General features: G+C 44.8%; 1 protein-coding gene across 1 annotated transcript in view; it reads right to left on the bottom strand.

Moving 5' to 3' along the window:
* Positions 1-3,767, bottom strand: part of LOC138771232 (uncharacterized) — a 33,206-nt gene extending 29,439 nt beyond the window's left edge. Inside the window, exon 1 of the mRNA XM_069950802.1 lies at positions 3,397-3,767. The gene's annotated coding sequence lies outside the window, so the exon portion shown is untranslated. The remainder of the gene's footprint in view (positions 1-3,396) is intronic.
* Positions 3,768-20,458: the final 16,691 nt, after the last annotated feature.

The raw sequence follows: 20,458 nt of genomic DNA, 5'->3' as shown, positions 1-20,458 counted from the left end.
CCCCATATGTTGTTTGAAATAATGCGAAGCCACAGAAGTTAGTGTCTTGCCAGAATTGATATCTCTGCGGGCCAAAGCAATATCCGAGGCATGTATCTGGATCCTCTTTCTTAGTTGTTGGCTGGTTTGTCCCACATACACTTTCATGCATGGACACGGTTGACAGTATAACATGGTGACATTACAGACGTCATAGTGTGACCTCTCACCTTGTTACTATACTATTCCTGCCCTCTGCAGTGTATAGACTGGGGGCTCCAGGGTCAGCTCTATGTACATGTGATATATACTGTCTCATCGCTGACAGTGACTATCCTCACATATCACATACCATTACACCCGCTGACAGTGACTATCCTCACATATCACATACCATTACACCCGCTGACAGTGACTATCCTCACATATCACATAACATTACACCCGCTGACAGTGACTATCCTCACATATCACATAACATTACACCCGCTGACAGTGACTATCCTCCAATATACAGCCTTTTACGTGGGCCAATTATTGTGCAATAAATCGTTTGAACTTAAGCGATAATTTTCCTGTACATTGCCGCCCTTTAGTACATAGCCCCCTGTAATGTGCCCGCCTTTAGAAGATAGCCCCCTGTATAGCTGTAAGCCCTGATAGGTGGGTGGGGTGCAACAAGGGGGGTGGCCTACTCCTCTACCTAATTTATCCTGATTTACGTATAGAAACAGGTGTAAACCATGGCAGAAAACTACACCTGCTCTGGGCAGCTTTACTAAGAGACGTCCGGTAATTAGGAGCAGGGCTTGATTTAAGGCTGGTGTACAAGTACGATAGTTATTGATAAATGTCCCCCAATGTTCTTGATAAGATATGGACGGTACAGCTGTGTTTTATTAGTTTAGTTATACAAGGTTCTATACTGTGACAATGAACTTCATGTGATGGAATTCCTCTGTGTGTGTATGCAGTAACAAGGGTTGTCCACTAGGTGCCACTCTTCTCTCTGTTGTGTTGGAATCTCTTTATGCAGTAACAAGGGTTGTCCACTAGGTGTCATTCTTCTCTCTGTTGTGATGGAATCTCTCTGTATGCAGTAACAAGGTTGTCCATTAGGTGTCACTCTTTATTGTGTTAGAATCTCTCTCTGTATGCAGTAACAAGGGTTGTCCACTAGTTGTCACCCTTCTCTCTGTTGTGATGGTATTCCTCTTTGTGTGCAGTAACCAGGGTTGTCCACTAGGTGTCACCCTTCTCTCTGTTGTGTTGGTATTCCTCTCTGTATGCAGTAACAAGGGTTGTCCACTAGGTGTCACCCTTCTCTCTGTTGTGATGGTATTCCTCTCTGTATGCAGTAACCAGGGTTTTCCACTAGGTGTCACCCTTCTCTCTGTTGTGATGGTATTCCTCTTTGTGTGCAGTAACCAGGGTTTTCCACTAGGTGTCACCCTTCTCTCTGTTGTGATGGTATTCCTCTTTGTGTGCAGTAACCAGGGTTTTCCACTAGGTGTCACCCTTCTCTCGGTTGTGATGGTATTCCTCTTTGTGTGCAGCAACAAGAATGTCCACTAGGTGTCACCCTTCTCTCTGTTGTGATGGTATTCCTCTTTGTGTGCAGTAACAAGGGTTGTCCACTAGGTGTCACCCTTCTCTCTGTTGTGATGGTATTCCTCTTTGTGTGCAGTAACAAGGGTTGTCCACTAGGTGTCACCCTTTTCTCTGTTGTGTTGGTATTCCTCTTTGTGTGCAGTAACAAGGTTGTCCACTAGGTGTCACCCTTCTCTCTGTTGTGATGGTATTCCTCTCTGTATGCAGTAACCAGGGTTTTCCACTAGGTGTCACCTTTCTCTCTGTTGTGTTGGTATTCCTCTTTGTGTGCAGTAACAAGGTTGTCCACTAGGCTCTTCTCTGTGATGTTACTCAGTAATACTACCTGTCTTGTTTTGCCCTAACAATAATACTTATAATATATAACAATATATTTGTGCCCGATCTGGGCCTCACGTCCCCTTATAGATGTGAATTACCTGTAGGACAATGGATGTAATAACCTCCCCTACCGGACTGATCTTACTCTGCGGTAGGAATGACGGGAGCGGCGGGCAGTGATGAATACGAGTAATAAAAGAAGCAAAAAACCTGATGGGATCACATCACACAACAAAAACATAAAGAGGAGAAGGAGGAGGAGGAGAGGAATCTACGAGCCTTACAGAAGAAATTACCACAAACATTTCAATGGGATCTGCCTTATCAGACCGCTCATTACATTCAATGGGATCTGCCTTATCGGACCGCTCATTACATTCAATGGGATCTGCCTTATCGGACCGCTCATTACATTCAATGGGATCTGCCTTATCGGACCGCTCATTACATTCAATGGGATCTGCCTTATCGGACCGCTCATTACATTCAATGGGATCTGCCTTATCAGACTGCTCATTACATTCAATGGGATCTGCCTTATCGGACCGCTCATTACATTCAATGGGATCTGCCTTATCGGACCGCTCATTACATTCAATGGGATCTGCCTTATCGGACCGCTCATTACATTCAATGGGATCTGACTTATCAGACCGCTCATTACATTCAATGGGATCTGCCTTATCGGACCGCTCATTACATTCAATGGGATCTGCCTTATCGGACCGCTCATTACATTCAATGGGATCTGCCTTATCAGACTGCTCATTACATTCAATGGGATCTGCCTTATCAGACCGCTCATTACATTCAATGGGATCTGCCTTATCGGACCGCTCATTACATTCAATGGGATCTGCCTTATCAGACTGCTCATTACATTCAATGGGATCTGCCTTATCAGACCGCTCATTACATTCAATGGGATCTGCCTTATCGGACCGCTCATTACATTCAATGGGATCTGCCTTATCGGACCGCTCATTACATTCAATGGGATCTGCCTTATCGGACCGCTCATTACATTCAATGGGATCTGCCTTATCAGACTGCTCATTACATTCAATGGGATCTGCCTTATCAGACTGCTCATTACATTCAATGGGATCTGACTTATCGGACCGCTCATTACATTCAATGGGATCTGACTTATCGGCTGTCGTTCTGGGTGTCGGTCACTATTGTTTGAGATACATGATGACCCTTATGGTGCGTTTACACAGGCAGATTTATCTGACAGATTTTGGAAGCCAAAACCAGGAATGGATTTGAAAAGAGGAGAAATCTCAGTCTTTTCTCTATGACCCTTTTCCTGTTTATGGTCTGTGCCTGGCTTTGGCTTCAAAAATCTGTCAGATAAATCTGCCTGTGTAAACGCACCATTATTCCCCGTTGTTATAGGGAGGGTGGGGAGATATATACGAGCTGCATGTGTAGTGCTACCCGTGCAATGCTAACACATCTGCCGCATGACGTTCAGCTTACCTGCTCCAGGTGTCTCTCTGTTCTCTCCAAAACCAAAAGTAAGAAGAGAAAGTGCGGGAATCTGAGTTTGTACGAGGATTTTCTGCAGACGTCAGGGAAACCCCAGCAGTGTCAGGTTACTGGATGAGTCACAGAGAGAAAATATGGGGTGAAATTATTTTGTGGTGTTGTAGTGTGACACCACTTTTATGGTGGATGGCCGAGATACAGCCGGACTCTGGCATGTTGTCACACGATGCCAGTGCCAGGTGGGCACACAGGTGTGATGGCACGTCTGCTTTTATTTTATCAGGTCGGTTGTACCCTTCTCCCCTGGGGTCGGTGTCCTCTGGGTTATGTGGTCACGGATGACCAGAGTGGTGTAATGACCCTCCCAGATAGTAGGACCCCCCCCCCCCACACACACACACACAGATAGGGGAGATGTCCCAAGGTTGTGGTGTATATGCTGTGCAGGTGGTGGTGAATAATCACAGAGTCTGTAGATAATGTTGACTTGATTTACTATTTGCAAATGTGCAGCAGGTGATACAGAAGGTCTCTGAGACACCTGACAAAGTTCCAATAAATACTTGATAATAGAACGATCAGATCTGTAGGATAAGTGCAGTGTAGGAGATAGTCGTGTTGGTAGAGTTGTGCTGAATGATACAAGTGATAGAGTAGTAGAGAGGAGGATGCCGTGAGAGTCTCAACCCATGTAGTACTGTGCTCTGCCAGGATGTTGGAGGATGAGGTAGAAGAATACTTGTAGGAAGAATGAGAAGAATATGAAGAACACCTGAGCCCGTGTAGTGACCTTTGACTTCAGTCTTCGCACCACCTTATGCCCACTAGACTTGGCTGAACCTTCCTAATGGGTGACACAGGCCCCAGACCTTGTTACCTGGGATGAGCGGAATGCTGAGGGTTCCCTCCTGACACCAGTGCTGCAAGACAGAGCTCATAGGCTCCTGTAACTTTGCTCCACACGGATCAGTTCCTGGCTTTGTGGCTCTGGTATGGTTACTGTCCTGCTCTGTGACTTCTCCTTGTGCTAAGTGTGGGTTGAGGTTATCTCTGGCTAGTCCTCTCTAAGAGGCGTTTAACAGTGCATAGTGCTTTGGAGTGTAACCAGTGAAGAAGTTGGTAGCAGTGTGCTGTCTTGGGTCCTTCCCATGCAGGGTACTGGCTAAGACTGACTTAGGGTACGGGGACCTGGCAGAGGGCCAGGGCCCAAATAGGACCACTGTGGAGAGCGATCTGACTTGCGTCCTTCCTCCACAATGTCCAGAAATAAAGACTCTGCTCCCCCCTCACCCATGGGACTAACTTCCTCTACAGTGTGTATGGTGCGCCATGATTGGGTGAAAGAGTGCAATAGAAGAAGAAAGGAGGGAGATGGTAGGAAAGAATAAAGCTAGACTCCTACTGGTCTACAGATTCTGGTGACACATAGAAAACAATAACCCTTTGCGATCCTTCAGCTGTGCAGCTTCCACATATACATATACATAATATAGCGACATCTAGTGGCTAACTTCTCCTGGAGGACTATGCAGGCTCTTCTCCTGGAGGACTATGCAGGCTCTTCTCCTGGAGGACTGTGCAGGCTCTTCTCCTGGAGGACTGTGCAGGCTCTTCTCCTGGAGGACTGTGCAGGCTGTTCTCCTGGAGGACTGTGCAGGCTGTTCTCCTGGAGGACTGTGCAGGCTGTTCTCCTGGAGGACTGTGCAGGCTGTTCTCCTGGAGGACTGTGCAGGCTGTTCTCCTGGAGGACTGTGCAGGCTGTTCTCCTGGAGGACTCTGTAGACTGTTCTCCTGGAGGACTGTGCAGGTTGTTCTCCTGGAGGACTATGCAGGCTGTTCTCCTGGAGGACTGTGCAGGCTGTTCTCCTGGAGGACTGTGCAGGTTGTTCCCCTGGAGGACTGTGCAGGCTGTTCTCCTGGAGGACTGTGCAGGTTGTTCTCCTGGAGGACTGTGCAGGTTGTTCCCCTGGAGGAATGTGCAGGCTGTTCTCCTGGAGGACTGTGCAGGCTGTTCTCCTGGAGGACTATGCAGGCTGTTCTCCTGGAGGACTGTACAGGTTGTTCTCCTGGAGGACTGTGCAGGCTGTTCTCCTGGAGGACTGTGCAGGCTGTTCTCCTGGAGGACTGTGCAGGCTGTTCTCCTGGAGGACTATGCAGGCTGTTCTCCTGGAGGACTGTACAGGTTGTTCTCCTGGAGGACTATGCAGGCTGTTCTCCTGGAGGACTGTGCAGGCTGTTCTCCTGGAGGACTGTGCAGGTTGTTCTCCTGGAGGACTATGCAGACTGTTCTCCTGGAGGACTATGCAGACTGTTCTCGTGGAGGACTATGCAGGCTGTTCCCCTGGAGGACTATGCAGCAGACTGTTCTCCTGGAGGACTGTGCAGGTTGTTATCATGGAGGACTGTGCAGGTTGTTCTCCTGGAGGACTGTGCAGGTTGTTCTCCTGGAGGACTATGCAGGCTGTTCTCCTGAGGACTATGCAGGCTGTTCTCCTGGAGGACTGTGCAGGTTGTTATCATGGAGGACTGTGCAGGTTGTTATCATGGAGGACTGTGCAGGTTGTTCTCCTGGAGGACTGTGCAGGTTGTTCTCCTGGAGGACTGTGCAGGTTGTTCTCCTGAGGACTATGCAGGCTGTTCTCCTGAGGACTATGCAGGCTGTTCTCCTGGAGGATTCTGCAGACTGTTATCCTAGTACATACAGAACGTTACTCCTCACTACCTAACGCTCAATGATTCAGAACTTTTAATAAAACAAGTTAAGAAGAGTAAAAACCAGAGATCTCACGTGTCACGTTCTGATTCTGAGATCAGAAAGATTAGTCTGATTCTGTGACATATTGTACTTTAGGTTAGTAGTAAATGTTGGCCGATATGCAAAAATGACAGGCATATTGTATAGCAGTGCTGACCAGCTACCTCGTGGAAGCCTCTTAACGCCACAGCAACCATCGGGGATGTGCAATCTCACCGCACAGCCCCGATGGGGGACGAAGGGAGGATTCTCACAGATCGCAGCACCTATAGGGTTAACTGCCGAGATCCGGGCTTGGCCCAGATCGCGGCAGTTGTGGCGGGTGCCCGGCTATCACTGACAGCATGCCCCCCCACGGATGACACGGGCGCAGCTCCTGCACCTGTGTCATCAGTGTCACGTACCGGCACGCCCATCTGCTGGAACGCTGTTCAGATTGGAAGTGCCGGTACGTGATTATGGGGGAAGGGGTTAATGTTTAACAATTTTTTACAGTATAACATTTTTTTGCAAATAATTAGGTTTACAATGTCCCTATTGTGTACAGGGCTGTATGTCCAGTGCCACAATCTCTAGTTTTTACTAGTATCATATTTGTGCAGTTTTTATAATTTTTTATATATATTTTTTTAATATAAATAATATAATAAATAAATATAAAAAAATCTGCAATTCTGTTTTTGTTTAGATTTTTTCATTTACGCCATTAACCGTGCGGGAACAATATTATCATATGTTATTAGACCAGACAATTCCGCACGCTACGATATATAATATTTATTTTTACATTTCATTTGCATATTAGGGGACGGGGGGGGGGGGAAGGTATAAGCTTTTTTTTTGGGGGGGGGGGCACTTTGGGATATTTTTCAATGATAATATAAAGCTTCCTATAACCCAACATATATTGAAAATATTATATATTTTCTACAGTATTAGAGGTGGGATATAACATTGCTTCATTATTCATGCGGCTTTTGTGGACGGGTGCAATACTGACACCTGGTGGTAATAAGTGATTATAGCAGGTGTCTGCTACTTACACTATGAGCTGCAGCCTCTCAGGCCTCAGTCACACACCAGTATCTTCTGTCTGTAAGTGCAGATCCGCAGTTACACACAAGTTAAAGTCCCAATGATTTCTATTCACGTGTCCATCATTTTACAGATCCACAATCCCTGATCCTATACTGGGGTTTGATCTTGTTATATCTCTGTCGGGGAACCACTCCCAGAGGTAGATGGGACACCAAGAGCAGCCGAGCGGGGACTGCAGTTTGTGTAACTCTCATAGAGGTTAATGGGAGCTGCATAAGCAGTATAGCAGCACTAGCCATGGGATTTGTGTCTTTCTGGAGTTATGGGGACATCATAGCTCGTGGTGTAACGCTGTTTGCACAACTCCTATTAACCTCAATGGGAGCTATGCAAACTGCATAAAACAGCTGCCTAGGCTTCCCAGCCATCTCTAGCAGCTGCGACTCATCTGGAAGGGACGTTGTGTGGCCGATCTGAGACACTGAGAAGAAAATATAGAGGAAAAGGGAAATAAGACCATAATCGGATATGTCTCCTCCAGCAAATTCCAGGAAATACAATAGTGTATGTAATAGCTCAGATACACAGGACCAGGGGATCATTACTGAGTGGGCACTGCTCCCATGGCGGCATGTACCCAGGCTTAGCTATAGGTCATACGTGGAGGGGCTGTGTACACTCATATAAGTGATGTCCCGGAATCAGGATAGAACCAATCTATTACTGGGTAAAGTTCCTGATTAGAAGGTAAGGTCTGGAAATAATACAATTGTATATCCAAAGTAAGAATCTTGTGTCTATATTAATATTCCAAAATATTCCATCCTAGAGCAACAACTGGGACATGGACAAGTAACTATATGTAAGCGGAGAGCGAAACGGAAGACTGAGACGAGACTGGTGGGTAAAGACTAAACTGACTGACTGCAGTGATGCCAAAAAGAACCGGCGTACTCCATGGTCGTCAGGAGAGTATACTGAGGAAGGTTCCCATATAGGAGAGTATACTGAGGAAGGTTCCCATATAGGAGAGTATACTGAGGAAGGTTCCCATATAGGAGAGTATACTGAGGAAGGTTCCCGTATAGGAGAGTAGACTGAGGAAGGTTCCCATATAGGAGATTATACTGAGGAAGGTTCCCATATAGGAGAGTAGACTGAGGAAGGTTCCCATATAGGAGAGCAGACTGAGGTAGGTTCCCATATAGGAGAGTATACTGAGGAAGGTTCCCATATAGGAGAGTATACTGAGGAAGGTTCCCATATAGGAGAGTATACTGAGGAAGGTTCCCATATAGGAGAGTAGACTGAGGAAGGTTCCCATATAGGAGAGTAGACTGAGGAAGGTTCCCATATAGGAGAGCAGACTGAGGTAGGTTCCCATATAGGAGAGTATACTGAGGAAGGTTCCCATATAGGAGAGTAGACTGAGGAAGGTTCCCATATAGGAGAGTAGACTGAGGCAGATTCCCCTATAGAAGAGTAGACTGAGGTAGATTCCCCTATATAAGAGTAGACTGAGGCAGATTACCCTATAGGAGAGTAGACTGAGGCAGATTCCCATATAGGAGAGTACACTGAGGTAGATTCCCATATAGGAGAGAAGACTGAGGAAGGTTCCCCTATAGGAGAGTAGACTGAGGCAGGTTCCCCTATAGGAGAGTAGACTGAGGCAGGTTCCCCCATAGGAGAGTATACTGAGGTAGATTCCCCTATAGGAGAGTAGACTGAGGCAGGTTCCCCCATAGGAGAGTACACTGAGGCAGATTCCCCTATAGGAGAGTAGACTGAGGCAGGTTTTCAAGGTTGCCCCATAGGAGAGAATTCAGGAGGTTAGAGGTCAACCATCAGTTTTCATTTCTGTCCACTTGTTGCTTGCAATGTGGTCCAACAGGTAATGTGTCCATTAGGCTGACATAGTAATATTATGTATAGAGAGTCTACTATCCCTCCATATGAAATGTAGTAAAGATATGTGTATATGGTAAAGAGGATGGCAAAGAGGCCGGATAGGGAAGGGTTTAAATAAGTAGAAAGCACACCTGACCCCTATGTCCACCAACGTCACCTGCCGGATCTCCATGCACCTTATCTGCTGTATCTCCACCAACGCCATCTACCGGATCCCCACCAACCTCATCTGCCGAATCTCTACCAACCTCATCTGCCAGATCTCCACCAACCTCATCTGCCAGATCACCAACTTCACCTGCTGCATCTCCACCGTCACCTGCCAGATCTCCACCAACCTCATCTGCCAGATCTCCACCAATGTCATCTGCCGGATCTCTACCAACCTCATCTGCCGAATCTCCACCGTCATCTGCCAGATCTCCACCAACTTCACCTGCTGCATCTCCACTGTCACCTGCCAGATCTCCACCAAAGTCACCTGTCAGATCTCCACTGTCATCTGCCGGATCTCCACCGATCTCATCTGCCGGATCTCCACCAACATCATCTGCCGGATCTTCACCGACCTTATCTGCTGGATCTCCACCAATGTCATCTGCCGGATCTCCACCAACCTCATCTGCTGGATCTCCACCGACACCTGCTGGATCTCCACAAACGTCACCTACCAGATCTCCACCATCATCTGCCGGATCTCCACCAACATCATCTACAGGATCTCCACCAACCTCATCTGCCGGATCTCCACAAACATCATCTGCCAGATCTCCACAGTCATCTGCCGGATCTCCACCAATGTCACCCGCCGGATCTCCACTGTCATCTGCCGGATCTCTACCAACCTCATTTGCCGGTGGGTGAGCAGCCGGTACACAGAATTATAATAATATGGTGTATAGGGACCTTAAAGGGGTAGTGCGGCGCTCAGAAATTATTCACAGAATAACACACATTAAAAAGTTATACAGCTTTGGGCTGGGTTCACACTATGTATATTTGAGGCTGTATTTGGTCCTCATGTCAGGTCCTCATAGCAACCAAAACCAGGAGTGGATTGAAAACACAGAAAGGATCTGTTCACACAATGTTGAAATTGAGTGGATGGCCGCCATATAACAGTAAATAACGGCCATTATTTCAATACCACAGCCGTTGTTTTAAAATAACAGCAAATATTTGCCATTAAATGATGGCCATCCACTCAATTACAACATTATGTGAACAGAGCCTTTCTGTGTTTTCAATCCACTCCTGGTTTTGGTTGCTATACAGCCTCACAAATACAGCCTCAAATATACATAGTGTGAACCCAGCCATATAATGTATGTTATGTCTGTGAATCGCCCCGTTTCCCGTGTCCCACCACCCCCATCCGTGTACCCAGAAGTGTTGGTGCATTATACATTACCTGATCCGTGTCGAGGGCCGTCCGCCATCTTGTGCCAAACGTCATCTTCGGACGGACGGACGAGTCGCTGCCGCCCGTCCCCCTTCCGCCGCGTCACAACTGTGCTCAGCCGCGATTGGCTGAGCACAGTTATGCTCAGCCAATCGTGGCTGAGCGGCTGATGAGGCGGCCGCGTCATCAGCTTCTCAGCCGTGATTGGCTGAGCACAGTTATGCTCAGCCAATCGCGGCTGAGCATCGGATGACGCTGCAGAGGGCGGCCGGCATTCGGGACAGTCGGAGCTGTTCGCCGCCCGCCCGAAGAAGACGTCACTGGCTGAAGATCGGAGACGGGTGTCGGCACGTGACAGGTGAGTATAGCGCACCACACTTCCGGGTACACGGGTGGGGGTGGTGGGACACGGGGAAGGGGGCCATTCACAGACATAACATACATTACAAAGTTGTATAACTTTGTAATGTGTGTTAGTCTGTGAATAATTCTTTACCGCCGCACTACCCCTTTAAGACACCTCGTTGGAGTGAAACACTACTACTGCTACTTTCTCAGGTGGTGTAAGAGAAACGTTTTATTGGAATAGCAGATATACAGCACTTACACATTTGGAGGTTGCATGCCCCCCCTTTCAAGAGACTCCAGGGCTCCTAATATTATCTTTGATTTAATTACTGGGAAAAACCAAAAAGCACAACCTTTAAAAGGCGTTAGTTCTGTTGCCATCTGTACATGAGGGAGGGGGGGGGGGGTCCCATTGTTAGGAAAATCCAAAGTTTTGTAGCTGCAGTTTTGTAGGGTATTTAGGAAAGTAACCTATAAACAGAGCACTGGCGATATACTGGAGGCTGTAGCTGATCAGTGTGGTGACAGAGGAAGCATAGACAGCTGATCTATGATGGAGGACAGAGGGGGTGAAGCTGACTAATCCAGAAGCGTAACATGTAACAACCCAGGTAATATACAAACCAGGAACTGTGGGTTATTATGCAGCAACCACTGTATATGATGTGCCTCCTCAGCATGATGCTTCCCGAATGCAGAATGTCTGGGATTGCTGGAGACAGGATGGTGGATAAATCCAAAGAAAGGCACTTATCTATCTGTTGTTCCAAATAATGTCCATACTTACCCTGCCATTAAGGGAAGCAAATCTGTGCCGTCCACCCTGAGAGCAGCAGTGACCTGTCCATGTGGACTCCCGCAGTAAGACGCTAGATTCGCTTCCTTTAGTGCTGCCACAATATTGATAAGATCCTGTTACGGACGAAATTATTGTACACTGTGCATGTAGTCCCAAATGGGATCGATGATGACTATCATGGGATCAGCTGATGACACCTTCGATGCTGAGGATGATCGTAGGATATAGGAAGGTAGGAATTGGTAACATCAACCTTCAAAATTGTTCAAAGGTCCCCATACATATTATACTTTTTTTTTCGTTCAAACACTCGCTGCAAGTTCAGTCGTGGTCATTCAGTGTAAGGTGTATGGGTCTCTCCTGACTGACCACCGACACATGATACCGCTGCTAGAGCTCTCTGGCTGTGGCTTAACCCTCCATAGAGGGCACAGGATCGCTCGGTCGCACCAATCATTCCTGTGTATGTGGAGGACTGGGAGAGGACGGGAGCGATAAATGAAGTGTGGATTGTAGGTGGAGCAGCAATTTTACAATGGGTTTAAAAGGGGAGCAGGTAGATTTGTACATGAGGCATTAGTTTTAGGGATATTGATTTTATGTCCCCCCAACAATGAGCTGAATTCAAGGACGAGGCTGAAATTCTCTTTCCCAGACTGCCATACCCTAAATACAGTATAAGAGGAAGCACAAATAATGCATACAAACAATTCACTGCAAAAAACTAAGATTATTGGGAAAGGGGGCAGCCCTGACCGGTGTCCTTATACATGTGCAAAGCTGAGGTAGGAGGGTCTGATGTCACCTCTCTTCTATGCCAGAATATCTATCGGCTATATACTCCTTCTCCTACCTATTTCTAAAGCCCAACATGGACAAAGCAGAACTAATCATCTTTCCCAATGTCGCACCACCCACCATCTAATCTGTCAATCACAATCAATGGCTGCACTCTGTGCCCTGAGTCCGCAGCCTTGGGGTCACTCTGCCGTGACTTTTATACCACATTAGCTGAAGTCAAAGTCCTGCAGAAGGGTCTCAAGATGGTGCTAAAGTGACCCAGCAATGGGAGGAGTAGGCTAGTACTCCACCAGAATAACCCACCAGTCTAGTCTGCACTGACACGGCAAGAATCAGAGCTTCAGGAGAGTTGGATACAACATGCGGTGAAAGAGAAGCAAGGCCCAACCAGGCCATGGCTCAAGACTCCTTCATGTAGAATTGTGAATATCAGCACTGCACACACTATAGAAGTGAAAAGACAAGTTTTGTCCAACATTCCAATTGTCAATCACAGTCATAGATGGAGACAAAACAAGGTGATGGCTGTTTCATATCTTAGCTTCTTCCTAGCCTCTTTGCCAAGCTTCCAGTCCTCTCTTCAGTGCAAAGCTTGGAATATGGTGGCTCAGAATGGATTCTGCAGCCGCTAGCTCGGGAACTTCCCGAAAGCCTGGCACAGGTGCTGCATATGAGATGCCCTTGAAGGGTATATTAAAGTAATATCCTAGAAAGTAGAGCTAAATGCAGAGGATCTCGTTTATGTACTGTGAATTTAGAGGAGCAAGTGTCTTACTAGCTTTCCATGCACCATTTCTGAGTCTGACGCAATTCCTTCCTGGATACGCTGGCTTCATATTAAAGTACTGTCCTGAAACTAACCTAAAGGACACCACTTTAGAATCCTCTCCTCTTCTGTCACTTTTGAGATTAAACTTTTTTTATATATTTTTTGCTATTCTAAGTATGTCACCTGGTGAGTAGCGCTTCTTGTAGATGACACTGGAATGGTACAATTTGAAGAAGGTATGCCACTAATTTCTACATTTTGAAGCTCTGCATGGCTTTGAACTTCTTTAACATCTGAAAGGTCAGCTCCCCTCATAACCTTGTAGTTTATCTTGCTACTCGTAGGCGTTTTAATGGAAGATGTTGTGTAAAGTACTGGGACAAGAAGGATGCTCTTATTTATTACTCATGTCAGAAGAAAAACTGCATTCCGCCAATACATTTTTTTTTTTACAATGGAGGGAATAGACAATAAAAAAAAAGCATACTCAGCTATCCTGACCCCCTGCGGCTGCCTTGTCCTCACAGCTGCTTTCCATGTCTCCTCTGCAGTACAGGCCTTGTAAACCAGTCACTGGCTGATGCGGGTCACTACTGTGACCAGTCACTGGCTGAGGCGGGTCACCATTGTGACCAATCACTGGCTGAGGCGGGTCACCACAGTGACCAGTCAGTGGCTTAGGTGAAAATGGAAATAAACTTCTAAAGTATATGCTACTAAGCTATATATATTCATATTTTCTCAAATGTTCTAACACTAAAAATAAATCAACTGCTTTAAGGTCAAAAGTAACTAGCTTACTGTAAGTAACCTTTCTCTCTGCCTCCCCCTCTTCCCCCCTCCCTTCCGAGACAGCTGATGTAAACAAGACCCTATCTGCAACTTTGTAGCTTCTTTGTAATGCTGGGAGTGTTAATCTGAGGTCAAGTTGCTGATGAACTGACTGTCATTATCCCTCTTGGCATTACAAAGTTGCAGATAGGGACTTGTTTACATCAGTCATGTCGGAAGGGAGGGGGAGATGGAAAGAAGAGCTCACACACAGATTTTTGTGTCTTCAGCAGAAAGAAGCAGATGAGAACTGAGGAAAGTAGGCCGAATAGATAATTACAAGTATGGAATGACAGTGTCACCATAGACAGCAACATATGAAACATTATGTTTGACTGGAATACCCCTTTAAGCTTCAATATAAAGTAATGTGAAAAAGTAAATACCACCCATGTAATTTCTTTTCATTCTTTGCATGATGTCTTTATGTTCTGCTTAAGAGTTCATGGGTTTCCTCCCACACTCCAAAAAACACACTGATAGGGGGTTAGCATGCAGAAAAGAAAAATAAATATGTCCTGCACTCCAAATGTAATAAAAGGTTATTTACATACATAAAATAACGCGTTTCGAAGACTAAAAAGATTTCTCAGACTTCAACTCTATACATCTATTACATACATTATAAAACAACTGCAACATTATACAACCCTTCTAGATATACACAATAGCACATATGAGTATTACTCACCATGAGTGCAGCTCACTTTCAAGGGCACAGACATGTGGCTGAAGATCTCCCCCGAGGAACGGCTCACTGTCATCCTCAGGTAATGAAGTAATTATTTTCACATTTGCTTTTTTGACATTTTTTTTCTTGCTAAACCTGCAATAGTTATGTAAACCTGCACAGTTTATTGCCATGCAACATTATCAATCTGTTTTCTTTTTTTTTTTGTAGATTTCTCGCCGCTGGGAATTTTTTTGCTTCCCTGCATTATGTTTGCACTGGGTTGTTCAACCATTTTCATGATTGTAACAATAACCTGCAGTACCATCTGGCAGAATCTAAGATCTGCGATGATACCACAGCCAAAAGCAGAGGATTGGGCTTCTACACTGCAGCAGTTTCAAAGCTGCATTGGGGCGCTGAATGAGAAACACATCCATGTAAAGACACCATCTCAATTAAGGTGCCTGTATTTAAATTACAATTGCAGTATTTCACTATGGCCTTGTTGTCCTTGGCTGACAGTGACTATCGATATAGGGGCCTATAGAGGCACTTCTGATGCTGATCTTCAGGGCTTCCAGAATGAGTGAACTGCTTCTTTCCAACCAATTGACCCTTCCGAGTTTAAATACACTGTCAGGATCGTTTGGACCTTTAGTTCCTTGATTGTAGTGGATTAAGCTTTCGGACTCCTGACCCAATTGTTTCGCCCTTTCCCCAGGCGCCCTTTACCATCTCAGACGTGCGAGGCAGTATGTGGAGTGCGCTTCTAGAATTTTAAGCAGCAAGTGACAAGTCCTAGTCTGCACCACAGATGAGTCCAGAGAAGGTGGTTCAAACCTGCATAATCCTTCATAACTTTGTCCAGATACATAATTCTATAGTAGGGAGGGGAGATCATGCCTTTATTTCCCATCCCTGTGGAGCAAATTGTGCATGCAAGACCTGGATTGTCAGGACTGGTTGTCCGGGACTTTTATGTAGACTACTTCCTGTTGCTGTCACGAGCTATTCCTTGGCATATAGATTCTATGCATTAGAAACTTTGGTTCTGGGCTGCTGCTTTACCAGTTGGAGTAGTTTTTGTTCCTGTTATAGTGTATAGACTCGCAAGAGATGAGGACCCATGACGTGGGTTGCAAGCTTATGAAATTTGTGTCCACATCACCCTTTTTAAATATGAAATGGTTCATTAACGAATTCCTGATTGCATGTTGAAAGAACATATAGCAGTCTCGGTATGGCACTTTGTTGGATGATTCTCCCAGCAAAAAAAGTTTGTATTTGGGGATGCAGCTTCCAGTTCCCGTCAACTACCCAATAATTAAAACTTCTTACTGACATCGCTCTATGTTTTTTTTTTTTTTAAATAACAAGATTACTTTTAAAGTCCCACTATTTCTTACCTCAAATTTGAACATAAAATTATTAAATAATAAATATGAAACAATAGATGAAAAATGATAGAAATAAAAAAAAAACAAGTGAAATAATTAAATAAATTAACAAATATAGTATGGGAAAACTTATGTAGTTTCTCCTTCCTCCCTGTGGAGGTTACATAGTATCATTGAAAAAAGACACATGTCCATCAAGTTCAACCAAGGAGGGGATGGATGGAGGGAATGAGGAGGGATGATGGGTAGGTTGTACATATGCATTAATGTTATTTTGCTCTAAGAACTTGTCTAGCCCTGTTTTGAAGCCCTCTACTGTTTTTGCTGTGACCAGATCCTGTGGTAGACTGTTCCACAGATTCACTGTTCTCATAGTAAAGAAGGCTTGTCGCCTCCGGAGATTGAACCTTTTTTTCTCCAGGCGGAGGTAGTGCCCCCTTGTCTCTCCAGGCGGAGGTAGTGCCCCCTTGTATTTTGAGGGGGTTTTACCTGGAACATCTTTTCCCCATATTTCTTGTAGTGGCCATTTATATATGTAAATAAATTAATCATATCTCCCCTTAAACGTCTCTTCTCGAGACTAAACAAATTTTATTCTTTTAATCTCTCCTCATAACTAAGATGCTCTGTTCCCCTTATTAGTTTAGTTGCCGTCTTTGTACCCTCTCCAGCTCTAGAATATCCTTAAATCTATAAATCGGTGCCCAGAACTGGACAGCATACTCCAGATGAGGCTGCACCAAAACTTTATAAAGCGGTAATATTATATCCCTGTCCCAGGAGTCCAGGCTGTTTTAATGCATGACAATATCCTGCTGGCCTTAGAAACAGCTGACTGACATTGTGTGCTGTTCTGTAGTCTACTATCTATGAGTACACCCAGATCCTTCTCTACCAGCGACTCTCCCAGAGTAACCCCTCACTAAGACATATGACGCATGTGGGTTATTAGTACCCAGGTGCATAACTTTACATTTATCCACATTGAACCTCATTTGCCAAGTGGAGACCCAAACACTCAATGGGAGAGATTTATCAAACTGGCGTAAAGTAGAATTGTCTTAGTTGCCCCTAATAATCAGATTCCAAAAAATTTCATAATTTCATTTTCCAAAAAATCTGTGAGGAATGAAAAGTGGAATCTGATTGGTTGCTAGGGGAAACTAAGCCAATTCTACTTTACACCAGTTTGATAAATCTCCCTCAGTGTGTCTAAGGGTACTATTACACCAACAGATCTGACGACAGATTATCTGCCAAAGATTTGAAGCCAAACCCAGGAGTGGATTTGAAAAGAGAAGAAATCCAGTCTTCCCTTTATGACCTGTTGTCTGTTTATAGTCTGTTCCTGGGTTTGGCTTCAAATCTTTGGCAGATAATCTGTCGTCAGATCTGTTGGTGTAATAGTACCCTAAGTCAGCCTGTAACATCTGCACATCTTCCATAGACTGTACTGTACTACGCTTGGTGTCAACTGCAAAGTTAGAAACATTGCTGTTAATTCCATCCTCAATATCATTAATAAACAAGTTAAACAGAAGGGGGCCCAGTACTGACCCTTGGGGTACTCCACTTACTGGGGACCATTCAGAGTAGGAATCGTTGACCACCACTTAAGAGATGAGCGAGCATGGTCGTCCGAGCTTAATACTTGTTTGACTATTAGGGTACTCAATGGTGCTCGTTACTCGGATGAACATCTTGCGATATTTGAGACAATGGCATCTTTTTCCCGCCAATCATCATGTAGGAGAGTCTTTGGGAGCTCGTAGCATCACATGGGAACCCTTTATGTCGATAGCAGCAATTGGCTGGCCAGATCAGATGACCTGGGCATATAAGAATCAGGTCCCACGATGCTCGCTTCAGACGCAGGCTAGATGAGCATAGGGAGAGAGCTGCTTACTGTCAGGGAGAAAAGTTAAAATTTTTAAAACTTTTTTTTTTTTTTTTTGCTATTCTTGGTTGCTGGCTTGGACTTGCAGTGCAGCTGTCAGTAGTCAATTTGTCCTGACTTTCTCTTGGTTGTCTGGGATCTGTAGTTCAGCTATACCTATCCATACTGTGCAGTGTCCTGTGCAACGGGTGCCTTAAAAAAAAAAAAAAAAAAAAAAAAAAAAACAGCACCAGTTACACACATACTCTATACAACTACCCCCAAGGCTGCTGTCAGTAGTCAATTTGTCCGGTTGCTGACATTCACTGGGCTGGCTGGGATCTGTAGTTCAGCTATATCTATTTTCACTGTTTCCTGTCCATTTCCGTATTGTTTTCATAATTTTCTGAGGTTTCCAGGTTTTTAGGAAACATTCCCTTTGCGGAGCTTTGGTCCCCTGCAAAAATGCTCAAATATCCCATTAAATTCAAAGTGGTTCGTTACTTGAAACGAACACCCAAGCATCAGGAAATATTTGTCTCGAGTATCAAGCACCGAAGCACTTTAGTACTCGCTCATCTCTACCACCACTTTCTGGGTACGATTATTTAGCCAGTTTTCAATACAGTTACAGACTAAACTTTCCAAACCCATAGATGTTAACTTACCCAGACATCAGACGTCCATGAGGGGCTGTGTCAAACGCATTTGCAAAATCCAGTTACACTATGTCTACAACAACCCCACCATCCAGGCTTCTACTCACCTCTTCATTAAAACATATTAGGTTGGTTTGATAGCTTCTATCCTTAATAAAACCATGCTGGTTATCACTTAGAAGTTTGGCACTACATTTGCCTTATGACAGTTACTTGGCACAATACCAGTCACCAAAGAATCACTGAATATTTCATACAAGGGTAGAAAAATTACAGAACTGAGTTCCCTAAGACTTCTGGGGTGTAATCCATCAGGTCCTTGAGCTTTGGTTATATTCAGGTTTTTTTTTTATCTTGGACCATATCTCTAGCAAGCCAGTTTAGTATTTTACGTGTCGCCATCACCATTAATTAGGTGTCCTACATGCTCTCACCTAGGTTTTTTTTGCATTAATATATTTGAAGAATTTTTGGGGGTTTCTTTTAACCTCAGTTGTAAGCCATGTGGGATTTGATTTTAAAGGTTTATATTTGTTACTTATAGGAATAAATAAATACATTTAGCAGTAGATATTTATTGTGGATTTGAAGATTTCCCAAGATTTCTCCCAGGTTCTCTCCCATTCTCTGCACAGCATGGCCTCCGATACCTTGTCCCTGCCCCCTACTTTGCTGTCCTTGACAGATAGCTTGTCTCCCAGTAATCTTCTTTCTTGGATGAGCAAAATTAGTTCTTTGTACATCCCTTGTGTGCTTTGCTGCTTCTACTTTCTCCACATGTGCCACCATTTCCTGGTTAAAATGGTCGCCAGGAGGAACCAGTCACAATTAAGTCAAAATTGTGGATCTGTAATTTAGCGGAGTTACAGAGGTAACATTTGCAAATTACAGTGCTTTCATAGATTTCTATTGGTGAATGGGTGTTGCAGACATGGCTTGTACTAGGGCCTGTCAGTATTATTTGTGGCACGGATAATGGCTAAATCATTGATTTATAGAATTATGGATGAGTGAATAGGGCCTATAAAAACCTATGGGACTCTGCCTGTAATAGTGGATCCAAGAAACATGGCCGGTCAGATTGATCCAAATCTTTGGAGAAACATGGCCGGTCAGATGGATCCAGATCACTGTGGAGAAACATGGCTCATCAGATGGATCCAAATCTCTGTGAAGGAACATGGCTCATCAGATGGATCCAAATCTCTGTGAAGGAACATGGCTCATCAGATGGATCCAATTATCTGTGAAGAAACATAGCCGGTCCGATGAATCCTTATCTTTGTGGAGAAACATAGCCGGTCAGATGGATCCAGATCCATAAAATTATGGACATATGAATTGGGCATATAGGAACCGATGGAACCTTAATCTGCCTGCCATAGCGGATCCAAGAAGCATGAGCGCTCAGATGGATCTGTATCTCTGTGAAGAAACATGGCTCGTCAGATGAATTCCGTATACTCCACATAGTTGGAGTAAGGGGCACTGTGAGGTAATTACGTACATATACTTGTGAGTGAGGGGCACTGTGAGGTAATTAGGTACATATACTTGTGAGTGAGGGGCACTGTGAGGTAATTACGTACATATACTTGTGAGTGAGGGGCACTGTGAGGTAATTACGTACATATACTTGTGAGTGAGGGGCACTGTGAGGTAATTACGTACATATACTTGTGAGTGAGGGGCACTGTGAGGTAATTACGTACATATACTTGTGAGTGAGGGGCACTGTGAGGTAATTCCATACACATACTGGTGAGTGAGGGGCACTGTGAGGTAATTCCATAC

This window comes from Dendropsophus ebraccatus, chromosome 1 (genome assembly GCF_027789765.1).
Source record: "Dendropsophus ebraccatus isolate aDenEbr1 chromosome 1, aDenEbr1.pat, whole genome shotgun sequence".
Taxonomy (NCBI): domain Eukaryota; kingdom Metazoa; phylum Chordata; class Amphibia; order Anura; family Hylidae; genus Dendropsophus; species Dendropsophus ebraccatus.
This window is presented reverse-complemented; position numbering and strand designations above follow the sequence as displayed.